The sequence below is a fragment of the Camponotus floridanus genome, unplaced genomic scaffold (genome assembly GCF_003227725.1).
Source record: "Camponotus floridanus strain SB8 unplaced genomic scaffold, Cflo_v7.5 scaffold44, whole genome shotgun sequence".
NCBI lineage: Eukaryota > Metazoa > Arthropoda > Insecta > Hymenoptera > Formicidae > Camponotus > Camponotus floridanus.
The window spans coordinates 1170728-1182787 of record NW_020229592.1 but is presented as its reverse complement, the minus strand read 5'-3'; the positions used below and the strand labels follow the sequence as shown (position 1 = coordinate 1182787).

Below are 12060 nucleotides of genomic sequence, written 5' to 3'. Positions count from 1 at the left end.
GTGACGCTAATGTCGCGGCCGCTCATGCGGCCAGGATTCGCGCGGCGTGCAAGGATGCGCGCGATGCACTTTGCGTACTGTTTGGATTATTAAAGCGAGTCAAGTTAAACCTAATTAGCGCGGCACGTTCGGTTGAACGACAAATTTCCATCGCTTGCTACCCGCTCTGCTGCACATCAAGGCAACACAATACAGCCAAAATGCCGCTGTTTACGCTCGTCCTGCATGTAACAAGCACGATATCTGTATCATTTTTTATTTTTCGAAAAATATTGATTTGAGATGTAAAAATGAAGAATCGTAATTTTTAAATCTCGAGTGTAAAACCGTCAATTTAATCTAAGAATTATTTATACATCGTCTGACAATTTAATTTTTTTTTGTTAAGGATGTTTGTACCTACCCAGGTAGAACATGAAATTCATAATGATATCATTATGACGTCATCATGATTTTATTTATCAATTAAAAGTTAACAATATGACTAAACAAATATGATTAAAAAATGAGTTAAAGATGACGAAAAGAATCATAAATTTTTAAGTTCAATAATCGCATTATATAATTTTAAAAAGATTATGTTGCTTAAATATAATTAAAATATACATATAATACATATACATACTATATATACTATAATATATATACATATATACTACATATTGACTATATGTATATATAATATATATACATATAGTCAATATAATATCAAAAATAAGTCAAAAAAACATTGCCAAAAGTATATCAAATAAGATCATTATGATTCCAAAATGATTCTAAAATGACTTTTAAGTGACCTCATAATGATGTCATTATGAGTTTCATGTTCTACCTGGATATTTTCAAAATATTGAGAATTTAATGAAAATTGTAGACTATCCTTATATATGTTTCAAATGTATATATTATATGATTGATTTAAGTGATAAAATAATATCAAGATTTATAACTATTTTGTTTGAATATTCAAATATGTATTTTTAGAATACATTAATTATTAAATTTGTTAGACTGTCCTTACATATGTTAAGAATCTTCGATACAATTTTTAAATCGATTCACTAAAACGTTCACAAATTAAGGATTTTAATTTGCATCGAATTAACATGTGTTCTTATGGAAAACGTATAATCACGTCGATTTAAAACATTGACAAAAACACATAGAAATAATATTCAGAATTTGTTTAAAATTTGCAAAAGTTTAGATACAGAGGAAATATTTGGTCAAATAATATTATACAAGTACCAACTGGTTAAAAAGATATTAAATATAATTCAATGAATCTAGCCATGTATCTCTCACAATGCGACATTCTCTGACAAAAACATTTCGATTAACAAAATTTGGAATATTTCATTAAGGATATTTTGTATCTATTTTCAAAATATTGAGAATTTAATGAAAATTGTGCAGAATGTCCTTACATATGTTTAGAATCTTCAGTACAATTTTTAAATCGATTCACTAAAGCGTTCACAAGTTATAAAGATTTTAATTTGCCCTGATTTAACATGTGTTCTTTTGGGAACGTATAACCACGTCGATTCAAATGACAAAAACACATGGAAATAATATTCAAAATTTGTTTAAAATTTGCAAACGTTTACGTTAGATACAGAGGAAATATTTGGTCAAATAATATTATACAAGTATTAACTGGTTAAAAAGATATTGAATATAATTCAATGAAGTTAGCCATGTATCTGTTACAAAGCGAAATTCTCTGCCAAAAGTGAATCCTTTCGATTAACAAAATTCGGAATATTTCAGTAAAAACGTAATAAATATTAAAAAATACATCTCTGCACTGTAACTAAAATCAAATTGTAATCGTTTCTTCTCCTCACATCAAAATTTATTCCGGAGTTTTCACAAATATGTATTTAATATATAAAATTATATTAATATATACAAAAAATGTATATATTATATGATTGATTTAAGAAAATAATATCAAGATATATAACTATTTTATTTGAATATTCAAATATGTATTTTTAGAATACATTAATTATTAAATTTGTTAATTACTAAATTAATTTAATTGCAATACATAAGAAAAAACTTTAATTCTCGATAAGTTAGTGGAAATATGTAACTCATACACAGAGAAAAATATCATTCTACTGCTAAGAAAAGCGATTACTCGGATTATTTTTCTTTTTTTAAATAATAGTTTTCTTCAACAAAGAATATATTCTTGATAATAATCTTAAAATATACTCATCACAAGTGTTAGAAAATCTCATTATCATGTACTCAAAAGAAGAATTTATTTTCTCTTCAAGAATATTGTAAAGTTGTATCAAAGAAAAATCAAACTTACTTTACGTCAGCTCTTGTAGTAAGCAAACCAAATTTTTCTTTTAATTTAATATTCTTGACTAAAATACTGCACTTACTAAAATTCAGAATACATTCAATTAAATTTAACGCTTGTGGTAAACTTATGATATATTTGCGGATATACAAACTTATGATATACTTAAAAATAAATAATATTTACTTGAATACAGTATACATTTTCTCTGTGTAAGCACAGGTGAAACCGACATTTAATTCTACAAATATCACCATTTGCCCCTTGTATCTCCTATCGTGAAATCGACTTGAGAAGACTGGGTGTGTACGTGTAACATCACATTTCTCCTTATTCCTCGAGCAGAAAGCCGTGAGGAAAATGGCAATAATAATGGAGTACTATAACACAATGGTCCATTAGATCGCAGCTATCGGTCAGCTGGGCCGGGCCCGCGTTTACTTAACGCTTTAAACACAAAGCTGCGGCTTAACCGGGACCTATTGTACTCGCCCCCGGCAATTAAACCGACGATTGGCTAACGAACGCCGATCGCCTCGTCGAGTGTGCGACTCGTGTAACGTAATGATCGCCGCGCTGATTTGCTCGCCGTTACAGATTCAATTACGGACCGCGTCATGCCACGCGGCATGCCCTGGTATTTCGCACGGCCTGACGCGGCATGGCACGACAACGTTCCGAGATCAACGACGGAAATTAAATTAAACCTAACGCCGACCATATACTACGCGCGCATAAATAACAAAAGTGACACCGCCATCGGCCCAGGCGACCTAACGAGCATAATCCGATATGTACTTGCATTGTTTTCAGCGTCATTCGCGAGCTGCCGAGTTGTAAGTGGCGAGCTGTGAATCTACTAACTCGATCAAATTTAGATCAAACAAAGGTTAATTGACTCCGGCTGAAAAACCGATTCATCATCGATACTCTCTGCCAATGTAACTTTCGACAGATATCTGTATTATTATTTTATTCGCATGCTTCCTTGCGGCTTTCTGCACTGAGGGAAAAATTTTTTTAAATCAAATAAATTTGTTTTCTTGAAACTTTTGCTTTAAATGCAAGGAATTGTTTATTTCATTTAAGCAAAAGTATTTAATTTTAATTAAATATGCATGTTATATTAAGTACATTATTTTTATTTATATATTTTTTAAATTTAAATACTATTTTCGTAAAATATATACTATAATTTATTAAATTAAATATATTATTTTTTAAAATAAAAAAATTTAAAATTTTTGGGAATAAAAAATGCATTTTAATAAATATTTTGTAAAATTAAAATAAAAATATTTAATTAAAAATTATATTTTTTTAAGTATATATATTTTCTTAAACATATGTAAATAAATACTTAACTTAAGCAAACAGACGTTTTGAATACAAGTAAATACGTACCCACCGAATAAATAGCTTTCTTGAGTTAACTAAAATTTTTTTATTTCAAGATAATTTTTCCCTCAGTGTATTATTATTTTATTCGCATGCTTCCTTGCGGCTTTCTACTCGCGTCTGTCAAACTTATTATAATATATGTCCCAGGTAGAACATGAAACTCATAATGACATCATTATGACGTCATCATGATTTTATTTATCACTTAAAAATTACCTAAACAAATATGATTAAAACATGAGTTAAAGATGACGAAAAGAATCATAAATTTTTAAGTTCAATAATCGCATTATATAATTTTAAAAAGATTATGTTGCTTAAATATAATTAAAATATACATGAATAATTAAATAAACAAGTAATTGCGTAATATATGTAAAAAATGATATTATTATGATTGATTCTTAAGATTTATACGCGAAGTATATATATTCTCCAACAGAATTCGCTAGAATTGTTTAATATCAAAAATAAGTCACCAAAACATCGCCAAAAATATATCAAATGAGATCATTATGATTTTTCTAAAATGATTTTTAGGTGACGTCATAATGAGTTTCATGTCATTATGAGTTTCATGTTTTACCTGGGGTACTTTGAAATTCATTTTTTTCCTCTAGTTTTTATATCTTTTCCAAAGAGAAAGGGAAAAAAAGAAAGTATGAAACATACATAAATTCTTATAAAATTTTTTCTTGTAATATTTTGTGTAAAATATTTTATTATAGGATATTAAATAATAAATTAATTTTAACGAAATGTGATATAATTGTAAATCTCATTGAATATTTTATATTGTGTGTGTGAAATAATATTATATCATAGTTATTTCACATTTCGTTAAAACTAATTTATTTAATTATTTAATAGCCTATAATAAAATCTTTCATACAAAATATTACGAGAACAAATTTCATAAGAATTTATATATGTAATGTATAGTGTAATAACTATCAAGTAATTTGCTAATATTTATTAAATCATCTCTTTATAATTATCATATGATTTTATAATTTGGTAACTATTATTAAATAATTTATTTATATTTACAAATTGATTTGTTATACTTATCGTACTATTAGGTAATATTTAAGTAATTCAATAACTATTAATCAGAAATTCATTTATATTTATTATATTATTTTGTTATAATTATCATGTAATTGAGAATAATTATCAAATAATTCAATAATTATTAATAAACAATCTGTTTATATTTATCAAATCGTTTAGTAATATTTATCATTACTTGGTAATAATCATCAAACTTTGTTAATATTAATCAAACCGTATTACGTTTTGCTAAAATTATTTGTTAACATTAACCAAATTATTTCGTGTTAATCATCCATATGTTTAGAGAATTGAAACTATTTCACCACAACGGTGGGTAACATTTATCAATTTGACCTATTTTAAAAATTGTGCTCTCGAAAGATGCAATTTGAATAATACATGTAAAGAATTAAAACACGCGTATGTAACACTAAAAATTTTATTGAAATTGAAATGTTCAAAACTGTGTGTTACTCGGAAACTAATTTCCTAGAAAATATACATCTCACTCGGAAGAATGTAAGGAGAGGCTTAAAAGTGACTGTGCTTCTCCGTGCATAAATTTTCCTACATCTAACTGTCGTCTGGTAAGCATACTTGAGATACGTATATCTGAGAGACACGAAAATATATTAAGTTCAAGTATTTGACTTTTGCAAATGTAAATCTTCCCTTCGATTGCTCAGGAGAAGAATGCCCATAAGGTGTTCAATCGGTAAAGCAAGGTGGGGCCTGTTTTGCAGGTGATATTCGCGGCTCGGTTAGTAGCTCCGTCGAGTTTTAGCGGCCGACTTCAAAGGGATGCGAAAAAATTTGTACGCGATCGACTCTCTTCTCCATAGGAGAATACCTTCGCGAAACGATCGACGCGATTCCCTCCTTCGCGAATTATCCTTCTCTCCTTTCTGCGCGCGTTTCTCGTTTCTTTCATCTTCCTCTTTCGCGTATCTACTCGTGTAAGAGGTCGAACGTCGAGCAATGCACGCATTTGCATACGCGCGCCCGTTTCCCCTCCCGTCTCGTTCACGTCCTCATCATTGCGCTTTAACGCGTGTCATCCCGCGCGTGCAGTCATTTATCGCCGCGACTTTATAACGGGTGTCTCCCGTCGTTACGACTCCTCGAATATTTAAGAAATTTGAAACGAAAATCCAATCATTGATAGTTATTCGATAATTAATCACTTGGAATAAGATTACATCTGAGATTGATCTCTCTCGTGAATCAAATCTTAGGAGTGAAAATAGATAATAATCATTTATTCTTACACTGAGAAAAATCGTTTGATTGTACCAACAAGACGTATATTATTGAAGGCATTTTGGTTAAATCAAACAAGAATTTCTAGTTATCATGATAAGATTCGATTTTTATAATTAGAACGTTTAATAGATTTTACTATAAGGATTTGGTTAATATTTTCTGGTTGAATCTATAAAATTTCTTGTTACATTAATTTCTTAATTTTTTTTCTCTCTTCACTTATCTCATATTCAATATTTGCCATGAAATGTATATAAAAAACTAGTATTAACATTAAATTTAAAATATATTTTTTTTTCTCTTATGAGCAGTAGTGCCAGAAAGAGAACGCTAGCTCTCTGGTTGCGTGTGTTTGAGTTGCAATCCTCTTCTTGCATCACTGTTTATCAGTTTAATTTCTAACGAATTGAATTAAAATAATTTATTCAATAATCTGGATTGAATTTATCCAATAATCTTGTTGGAATTCAGAATATTAAACAGACTTTTGAGATTAGATGGGAAAAATTTTAGACGACTTGGTGCTGGCAAGTTTAGTATTATTAACCAGAAAATTTAATAAATTTAACAGAAAGAAATTAATCAGATTCATCTGGTAATTTCTACAAAAATTCTGATTCGTCCATTTTTCAACAGACATTCTGGTTGAATATACCAGAATTCTAATTAACGCAACCAGATTTTTTTCTCAGTGAATTGGAATAAGATTATATCTGAGATTGATCTCTCTCGTGAATTAAATCTTATGGAGTGCAAATAGATAATAATCATTTATTCTTATAATTGACAGAATTTTTAGAAACTTTAGGAGCTTAATTGTAAAATCGTATAATACTGAGAATATTGGAAAATTACAATAATAGATAAAGGTTTCTGACATTCAGTTGAGGAAAAACTAATCAAGAAATTAATTAATTGATACAAAAGTGATAACATTCTGAATATATATACATTAACAGTTGTAGAAAGTAGCGTACACACAAGAAAATTGAAGAAGAATATTGAACCAATTTTTTTATCCAATGTACGAATATGCATTTACACAACATTTATATTTTTTCTTTACATTGTTATTATTCAACCCAACTTTATACAAAATTTATTTCTATAAAATATGTAGAAAATCATTCGACTCAAATTTCAAGATGTTCTTTCACAATGAATGAACAACAAAATTGAATACTGTGTCATATTAATAGGAGAGAGAAGGACATGCGACATATACATATACATCTCCAGCTATCTTCCGGATCGCAAGGCCTTTGTAATTTGTATCAGCTTTCTCCCTTTTCCATCGTCATCGGTCTCGACTGGGAAACATCCCGTATACAAGCCTTCTAGCCTTTTTTTACGAGATACATCCCTGTCACCGGTGGATCGCGCGATTGGACGTCCCGCGGGCGTGGGAGCTCCGCGGGGATTCGTGGCACGTCGCACGGTTAGTACAACTGCGCTGGGGGTGGATCGAGGCGCGCGGAACGGCTAGTACAACCGCCATAGAGCGCGAAGGGGGTAGTAGGTAGAGGCGATAGCCGGTCCGCGCAGGCGCGACGGGGAGCCGGCGGGGGTGAGGGGCGTATCGCGGCCTGGCGAAGCCCAGTCGAGTCCCGTGAGTCCGGGCAGGCACTGCTATCGTAGGTGGCATCGTGGTGGTGGTGGTGGTGGTGGAGGTGGTGGTGTTAGGCGTCGTCCGGGATCGAGGAGAGATAGAAAGAGAGATTCCCCCGAGAGAGAGGAAGAGAGAGAAAGAGAGAGAGAGAGAGAAAGCCGCCATCGGGTACCGCCGCCGCCGCCGTCGTCTTCGTCGTCGTGTTTATCGCTACCGTCATCCCGTGGCCGTCAAGGCGGTGTATCGTTCGGTAAAGCCCAGCCCTGAGGAAAGGAATAAACAGCCTCCCCTCCTCTCTCTCGCGTCGCGTGTCGAGAGAAAAAAACGAGAAATAGAATTAACGCGAGCGAAGAGTGCGTAAATGCGGGACAGAGAGAGAGAGAGAGAGAGAGAGAGAGAGAGAGAGAGAGAGAGAGAGAGAGCGCGATGCAAGGCTCTAAGAAGCTAAATAAATATCTGCTCCGGTTGTTATCGTATTGAAAAGGGAGAGGACGCGCCTACCGGTCGTCCGGCGCGTAAAGTCTCGTCGAGCCGAGCTTCGCCGGTGACGGAGAAGACGGAGGAGGAGGAGGAGGAGGAGTAGAAGGAAGGGAGGGAGAGGCGACGGCGGCGAGAGCTGTCACTTCGATCGCCATTTTAGCGCCGAGGAACGGCCGCGTAGGATACGCACGCCGGGGCCAGTGCGTGCCGCAATGGATGCGCCCCTCGCACATTCCTTGCCGCCCTCGCCCTCGCCGAGCATTCGCGAAGGCTCGCGACTCCTCTCCCTTCTCCCCCTTTCCCTCCACCTCCCCGAGGAGAGCGCGTGCTAAGGTCCGAGTCCGAGGAAAGCGCGCTAGAATGTGTCCATCGCGATATTTTTTTTTCTCTCCACCGTTGGCACAATTGGATTTTGATTCGAGAGTCGATCGCTTGAATTTCGCGCGTGTTTTTCGAGAGAATTTCCCGAAATTTGATGTTTCCTTCGACAGGCGATTTTTCTTTGGCGCGATCATCAAAGAGAGCGGCCATTTAATTTTTAATTTAATTTAATTAATTTTTAATCGTGAGTCTTTCTCTCTCTCTCTTTCGCTCCTGGGGTGACAGAGTTGCGATTTTGCGTGCTTGAAATGTAAGGTTCGTTGCGTGGTTCGCATGCGGTGGCGGTTGACGTATCTCAAAGTGCGTACGCTAGTAATTGGAATAATACGGATAGTATTCGATCCGATTCGGAGTTTTTCGGAGTTTCGCCGATAACGAGCGCGAGTTCCGACGATTCGCGCGCTTTTCGCGGCCGACTTCTCCCGCGGGGGCCAGACAGGCACGCGGTTGGCTAATCGCAAGCGCCAACTTCGCACGTTAGCGATCCGAATCGAGCGTCGCATGCGACATTCCTCGCTCGTGACGTCGACGGTTAAAAATCTCGCGCGACATCGCGAATAGGTAATTAAGCGGTGGTCACATTTCCAAACCGTCCCGCCGGTTCCGCGGAAAGCCACGCGAGTGGCTCGGATTCTCAAGCGCGAGCGACTTCGCGCGGCTGACAGGTACACGCGTCGTGAAGTCGCGCGCGGAACGAGTCGAGTGAAGGAGGTCGCGAGAGACGACGTTGAAGGAACGACGCTCATCGTCGGACATGCGAGCACGGCGAGCGAAAAAGGAGTGGGATGGGACGCGTCAGTGAACGAGAGAGAAAGAGAGAGAGTGAAGGAAAGAGAGAGACGGAGCGAGAAAGGCAGGAATGCATGTGCGAATGTGACGGAGCGAGCGAGAGAGAGAAAGAGCGTGAGTGACCGAGGGGGGAGGAGGAGAGTGCGAAAGAAGCCGGCGCCATACTGGCTCCCCGCGGTTCCACGACACGCACGCACGCACGCACGCATGCCGGCCGGCTAGTGACGTCATTCGCGATTCGATCGGCCGAAAAAAAAAAAAAAAAAAAAACGTGCATGCGTTTCCTCAGATGTCAAAGCGGCGTCACCTGTCATCGCGCGTCACCTTCGCCACCCGCCCCCCCCCGTAGCGCACACAAGGGACGAGCGGACCGCGACCGAGGAGAATCGAACAATGATTCTGCGCGATCGAAAATTAAGATAGACAACGAGGACAGGTACATCTACGCGTGTGCGTGGATTGTTTCGGGAGGAGGGAAGAAGCGGCTGTGAGATAAGATTGACGAAGTTGCGATGGTAAGGTCGTCGGGCTCCGAGTGATCAAGTGCTTCGCTGGATTAGTGCGCTATTAGAGAGATCGAGTGCGATCGCGAATGTGCGGCGTGATCGGAGAGTCACGAGACGACCCGGAATAACGATATAATAGCGAGCCCACTGGCTGTATGTGAGTGTGTATTCGTTACTCGGAAACACGGGGAACGTGTCGAGAACGGCGGATCCCGAGTGACGTCGGGGGGGGCGCGTGCAGGACCGACTTTGCCCCCCCACCCGCACCCTTTACGAACGTCGCCCTCGGAGATTCGGTGAAGGGGAGAGGATCGCTTGTCGGTTTTGCTACGCTACGATTTAGGTGAGTCTTTTGAACGTGTGTCTCTTTTTTTCTTGCCTATCTAAGAAGGTGTCAATTTCATCCGCACCTGGTTTAAAGTTGATATAACAACGCATCGGGGCACCCACGCGATGAACATCTCCTGGGTAAAACATGAAACTCGTAATGACATGATTATGACGTCACCTAAAAGTCACCTAGAAGTTTTGAGAAAAATCATAATCATCTCATTTGATTTTATACTTTTGGCAATGTTTTGGTGACTTATTAATATCACTTTTTATATATATTACGCAATTGTTTATTTAATTATTCATGTATATTTTAATTATATTTAAGCAACATAATCTTTTTAAAATTATATAATGCGATTGTTGAACTTAAAAATTTATGATTCTCTTTGTCGTCTTTAACTTATTTTTTAATTATTTTTGTTTAGGTAACTTTTAAGTGATAAATAAAATCATGATGACGTCATAATGATGTCATTATGAGTTTCATGTTCTACTTAGGTTATTCTTGTTTATTTTGAGGCATTATATCGATATAATTATAAAGATGGGGCGAGAACAAAGTGTGTAAGAGTTCTTCAAAGATAAAATTAATAGCACTTTGTAATTTACTTGATTAACAAAATTAATAATTATTGCTAGACACTTTATAATGAACTTTACTAAATTAACGCTACGATTTAGGTGAGTCTTTTGGACGTGTCTCTTTTTTTCTTGCCTATCTAAGAAGGTGTCAATTTTATCCACACCTGGTTTAAAGCTGATATAACAACACATCGGGGCACCCTCGCGATGAACATTTCCTGGGTAAAACATGAAACTCATAATAACATGATTATGACGTCACCTAAAAGTCATCTAGAAGTTTTGAGAAAAATCATAATCATCTCATTTTTTACTTTTGGCAATGTTTTGGCGACTTATTAATATCACTTTTTATATATATTACGCAATTGTTTATTTAATTATTCATGTATATTTTAATTATATTTAAGCAACGTAATCTTTTTAAAATTATATAAAATTATATAAAATTATATATGCGATTATTGAACTTAAAAATTTATGATTCTTTTTGTCGTCTTTAACTTATTTTTTAATCATTTTAGGTAACTTTTAAGTGATAAATAAAATCATATCATAATGATGTCATTGTGAGTTTCATGTTTTACCTGGGTTATCCTTATTTATTTTAAGACATTATATCGATATAATTATAAAGATGAGGCGAGAACAAAGTGTGTAATAGTTCTTCAAAGATAAAATTAATAGCCTTTTGTAATTTATTTGATTAATAAAATTAATAATTATTGCTAAACGATACTTTATAATGGTTACTAAATTAACAGTGACTATGTTTTTTTTATAATAGTATAGGTAATAGTAATTTTTTTATCATTAAGATATTGACAGCTGTTGCAATATCATGCTTATCTTGTTTTTATACATTTATGAATCTTTATTTAGAAATATGAAAGTTGATTAAATCACATGATAGATAAATTTCTTATCTCAATTTTTTAATTGTAACATATCAATTATACAGTTCAAAATTTTCAAATCTTTAATCCTCTTAAAAAGCTTTGAGTATCTTTATCCGAATATAATTTTCTTGAATTCGTATAGTAATTTATGAAATTTCTAAATTAGTTTAATAATATTTCAATAATAACTTTTATGTACATACTATAATTTATATATGCATACAATTATTTTATATTATTTTATTTGAGAAAGAATATATAAATCGTTAAAAATATAAAACTTTTTTTGTGTGAGTTGAGTCCATACGTAATAAATCATAATAAATTTGTAAATTGATATAAATAATTAATATAAAGAATGTTTTTTAATTTGTAATGTTTTTATAATTTGAGTTGTCTCATTCAAAATAAATTATTAAAATTGTTTTCTTTTTT

General features: G+C 34.6%; 1 protein-coding gene across 2 annotated transcripts in view; it reads left to right on the top strand.

The window, feature by feature from the left end:
* Positions 1 to 7633: 7633 nt before the first annotated feature.
* LOC105255278 (plexin-A4) overlaps positions 7634 to 12060 on the top strand; it is a 402585-nt gene continuing 398158 nt past the window's right edge. The window contains exons 1-2 of one of the 2 annotated variants that reach the window (XM_025411861.1): positions 7634 to 7677; positions 9592 to 10151. The gene's annotated coding sequence lies outside the window, so the exon portion shown is untranslated. The other variant, XM_025411862.1, reaches the window with a different exon arrangement.